A 5,774-nucleotide genomic window follows, 5' to 3' on the forward strand; every position below is an offset into this window, starting at 1 on the left:
AAATGCCAGGTTGCAAGTATAAACATGATCATTCTGTGCCTATTATTGTAATCAGACTCTACCTTGCATGAGAAGCATAGGAAGTACTCCACGCTATCAGATACCTGAAGCCTCTGCAGGGAGCTGTCTTTATATCATCCTGGGATAGATGACCCATGGGGCTGTTTGGACTGCGCTGATCCAGGAAGCTGGTCACACCAGTGATCTGACTAGTTTTCCTTACCCACACAATTGACCACTTATTTGTTAAGTGTCTAGATGCTCTAAGCATGGCACTGGGGGAAATGACGTGGGCTTAGGGCTCCTCCTGTCCAGGTTCATAGCTTGGCTCTATCATTTACCCTGTCAGAGACAATGGCACATCAATGACCTTCACCATGATCAATTCCTCAGCTTTAAAACAGGGCTGGAAGGGCTGGAGTGGTGTCTCAGTGGTTAGGAGCATGTACTTGTAGAGGACCTGAGTTTGGCTCCCAGCATCCATGTTGGGTGTCTTACAATTACCTGTAACTGCAGTTCTAGAGGGATCTGATGCCTCTGGCCTTAGTGAACAGCTGTACTTATGGGCATATACATACACATACGTACACACACATAATTAAAATAAAAAATAGGGATGGTGACAACCAGGATGATGACGATGATCACGACAATGAGTATGTGTTGGGTTGTTATATGGTGAGCTTAGTCAGTACACAGCACTTCCTGCGGTGGTTAGGTTAGCCTAGTGCATGGTTAGGATTCTGTTAATTATTCATAACAGAGTTATTTGCATACTTCTACTCATCATTTGCTTGCTTTATTTTGTTTTTGAGGATGAAACCTACATTTAAAAAAATAACCCTCAAGTTTTCAGATTCTCGTAAGATCTCATAGCAAACAAATACACAATGACAAGGTGACCACCAAGAGTCAATAATGATGGCCACTGGGTATCTTAGTTCACTTCCTATTATTGTGGGAAGACACAACACCTTCACTCTTGCATCCTTTGTGTCTCTAAAGCCACTACCACATAGATGACATTGCCAAAGTCAGCTGCCAGATTGGATGGACCTTGCCCCCTTTAATCACAAGGGCAGAGCTTTTAGTCAGCTATGTTTGAGGAACAGACAACAACTTAGGTTCTTTTGCAAGAACCTAAATTCTTTTTTTAGTTGTGTGTGGTCTCACCCTGAGGCAACCATCCCTTTATTCCAGCACAGAGGTTGACGCCTTGCCTAATCTCTTTACCTCTTTCAGCAGAAGCCTTGGCTGTAACATTATCTCCCGGTGTTCTCTTTCCCTTCAAACTGTACATGTTGTATTTCTCTCTGTCTCACTTCCTCTTTTTTTTTAAATTTTATTGTAGAACAATCATTAATAATACCCATACCACAGATTCAATATTATACTGTCTTGAACTTGCCTCCACCAAAGACATGAATCCACTGCTATTTAGTTCAGCCTCGGGCAAGTTCTCAGGACAGTCACAGAAGACAGCCACATTCTTTGTTAAAATATCTCGGGAATGGCCTCTAGTCCAGCTGCTGATACTCTCTCTGAAATCTCTTGAGCCATACCTCTACAGTCCTCATTGCTCTCAGCTCTCTCTTCCAAGACCCAGAACAGCCCATTACACTCTGCTTACAGCAGTCAACCACTTTGTTAGTCTTTCCCATTCCTCCAAAAGAACAAAACACAACGAAAAGCAGCAAGAGCCCTCTCTCTGGCACTAATGTCTACCTTTAGTTACTTTCTGTTGTTGTGATGAAACACCATGACCAAGGCAACTTACACAAGGAAGTTCGCTTAGGCTTCCCATCTCAGAGGAAGGAGAGTCCATCACGTCTGGGAGCATGGCAGCAAGCGGCAAGCACAGCAGCAGGAGCATGGGAGCTTACATCTTGTGCAGCGAGTATGAGTCAGAGGCCACAAACTGAAAACAGGAGAGGCGCTTTCATCTTAAAGCCCGCCCCCAGTGACACACTTCCTGCAGTCAGGCTACTTCCTAAACGTCCCCAAACAGTGCCACCAACTGGCGACCAAGTGTCAAATGCCTGGAACTATGGGGGATATTTCTTATTTAAACCACCCCAGTAGGATAGTGCAGCGATAGAATGCTGGCCTACTATATGTAAGTCCCTGGGTTCAATGGCCAGAACTGGAAAAATTCAAAATTCAAATGTCAGTGGTACTTCTGTGCTGGGCAGGCCTCAGCAGCATCCAGTCTTCTGGGGCTGGGCAGAACTTTCCTTCCCATACCCTTGTTGTCTAAGTGTGAAGGCCTGGTTGAGGGATGCTTGTGAATGGTGGCCCCTGGCAAGGAGGCTGTGTGCGGAAGTGAGTTTCTGAATGTCTACTGGAACTTAATGAAGTGTGGGCCTGGTGGAAAGGCCTGCTGACTTGTAACTGTGTAGTAACCGTCCCACTGTGTGACTCATGCCCGCTCTCTCCTCATGGCCTGGGGTCTACTCATCTGATATAGCTCTCACAGTCCATTCTCTGACAGCCTGGGCCCCTCAGGATGGAGTTTGTCTCTTGCACTCTTGGATTTTTTTTTTTTTTTTTTTTCCGAGACAGGGTTTCTCTGTGTTGTTTTGGTACCTGTCCTGGAATCTCACTCCGTAGACCTGGCTGGCCTCGAACTCACAAAGATCCACCTGGCTCTGCCTTCCCAGTGGTGAGATTAAAGGCGTGCGCCACTGCCGCCTGGCCACTCTTGGAATTTTTATTCTTACCTATCACTAGGTCATAAATCTTTGTATATATATGTATATATATATATGTGTGTGTGTGTGTGTGTGTGTGTGTGTGTGTGTGTGTATTGGAGATAGGCTCTTATTCTGTAGCCTAGACAAACTGGGATTCACTTCCCTGTGTAGCCCAGGCTAGCCTCAAACTCATAGCAAGCCTCTTGCCTGAGCCTCCTAAATGCCGAGACTACAGGCCTGTGCCACCATGCCATGCCATCATGCCTGGCTTCATTGTGTCGTTAAGTTTGAGACTAACTTCTATAAGGGACTTGTATTTCACAACTTTGGACCAGCAATACTTCTTCCTCTGCATTATTTATTGCAGCAAATTCTAATTCTCTCACAGGTTACAGGAGTCAGACCACAAGGAATCTGCCCTCCTCCCGCTGCATCACATAACAGTGCTGGAGAGATCACTTCATCCCACTAACACGATTTATTCCTTTACAAACTAGGGAGACAAAATTACCTAAGTCACGGGGTCCTGGGCTTTTAAATGAGGTAATGCATACAAAATGCTTAATAGAGTGGAGAGTTGGACACAAGGGAAAAGTTCAATCTGAAAAACTAACCAGGCAGCCAAAACCAAAGAGAGAAAAGCCTGCTATTTTCATGGAGTCTAATGACAAAATTTATTAAAAAACCTCTATTCAATCTGTTTCTCAAAACTATACTCTAAATCTTTAATCTGCTTTGAACTTCTACCGAATCATTGAGTCTGCTTTGAAATACTCCCCCACGGTGCTGTGACCCTTGGTGTGAGGTCATGGCATGATGTCACAATCCATCCCCTGCTCCAACTTTGAGACTCTTGAGCTCATTCTTGAACCACTTTGCTCTTTACATCTGAGAGATCGTGAGGTATTTGTCTCATTGGAGGTCCCTCCCTCATCCCTTTGAAACTTTAAATGGGTATGTATCTCATTTGGCATCTATTCCAGGGAATTTCACTTGAATAAGACCTTCAGAATTCTCCATGCTTGGGCTAGAGTCCCAGATCTGTAACCTACTTTTTTTGGGGGGGATGGGGGTAGGGGAAATACAGAATGAGAACATAGGAGCTTATTAGATCATTAGAAGCACATCAGCTTGATGGTTCTCAGGAGTAGAGCAACATTTCTGTGTTCTGTTTAAATGTCAGGGACAATGCTATGGTTAATTGAGATATAATCCACCTGTACTAAAAAGTAACCCTTTAAAAAATAGACAACTGGTGGTGTCTAATACATCCACCAAGATGTGCAATGGTCACTGCTAATTCTACATTATTCATGTCCTCAAAACATACCCGTTAATCGTTACACCCCAGACCCTCCGGCTAACCGCTGACATACTTGCTACCACTTTGCTTCCTATGGACTTTTCAGATAAGTGGGAAAATATAAAATGTGGCCTTTTATATCTGACTTCCTTCACTTGGCTTAATGTTTTCCAGGTTCATCCATGTTGGAGCATGTATCAGCATATTATTATTTTTTTTAAGTATTTATTTATTATTTATTTATTTATTTATTTATTTATTTATTTATCTATTATGTATACAGAAGAGGGTACCAGATCTCATTACAGATGGTTGTGAGCCACCATGTGGGTGCTGGGAATTGAATTCAGGACCTCTGGAAGAACAGTCGGTGCTCTTAACATCTGAGCCATCTCTCCAGCCAGCATGTTATTTTTAATTGCTGAATAATATTCCATTGCTGGATATACCACATTCTGTTTATTCACTGATGGAGTTTTGATTTTTACTTTTTGGTTCTTATATCTATATATCGTTGCTATGAACATTTATGATCAGGTGTTTATGCAAACATAGTTGGGTTTTTGTTTGTTTGTTTGTTTAGATTTCCTAAGTATTATACCTAGGAGTGGAATTGCTGAGTATTATTGTAGTCCTATATTTAACTTTTCTGAGGACCAGCCAAACTTTCCCACGATGGCTGTATTATCTTCCATTCTAATCGTCAGCGTATGAAAGCTCCCATTTATTTATCTATATTCCCATCAATTCTTTTTATTTTCTTTGGTCCCACTAAGTTTGACCTGTTTCCTCATGTAGCCCAAACATGTCCAAAGAGGACACTCAGTCCTCTTGCGTTAGTCTTCCCAGTGCTGGGATCAGAGATGTGTACTACCATATTTGGGCTCACAAAAGTTATATACTTTAGGTGATACATCTTAATTAGACGTACAATTTGAAAATATTTTCTATAGCATGGGGTGTCTTTTCACTTCCTTACTAGAGTTCATTAAAGAACAAATGTTTCTAATTTTGATACATCCAATTTATCTGTTTCAGATATATATATATGTAAACTACTGTCTTCTTTGAGTTCTTGATCTCCTCCCCATTACATTTTCGTCCTAGAGTTTTATAGTTTTGCCTCTCACATTTAAATCTTCGGTCCATTTTAGTTAATGTTTGCATGATGCTGTGAAGTAGGAGGCATGTAATTTTAAATGTCAATAATCATGTGGCTTTTAGTAATTTATTGAACCTGAGTTTCAATTTTCTTTGTGAAATGAGACTAGCAAACAGAACCCAAACCATAAGGTTTGGTGAAGAGCGGGAAAATGTACGTATGGTTTGAAGCCTGTAACTGCTCAACAAACGCGGTAGTAGTTATTATCATATACACAGTGGGTTGGGGATTAGCTCAGTGGTAGAGCGCTTGCCTAGCAAGCGCAAGGCCCTGGGTTCGATCCTCAGCTCAAAAAAAAAAAATGATATGTAAGAGTTAATGAATTTTAGATAAGAAGATGGATGCAGCCATTCACCTCAAGGGGTAGATCTGGGATTGATTGGTAAGGGAATCTCTGCCCCTAGGTAGACCGTCACTTCAGGTTCACGTCTAGGGATTGGTTAAAAACTCGAATTCGTGTGTCAGAACCTGCTTTTGTACCAAATTGGGAGTATTTGAAGCTAGTGGGGGACGGTCGGTGGCGGCGCCTGCAGCGCTGTCCACGGCCTGTGGAGGGCGCCCAGGAGCCAGCGGCGCTCACGGCGGCTGCGCAGAGCCCTCCCCACGCCGGCATCCG

This window comes from Onychomys torridus, chromosome 13 (assembly GCF_903995425.1).
Source record: "Onychomys torridus chromosome 13, mOncTor1.1, whole genome shotgun sequence".
Classification (NCBI taxonomy): Eukaryota; Metazoa; Chordata; class Mammalia; order Rodentia; family Cricetidae; genus Onychomys; species Onychomys torridus.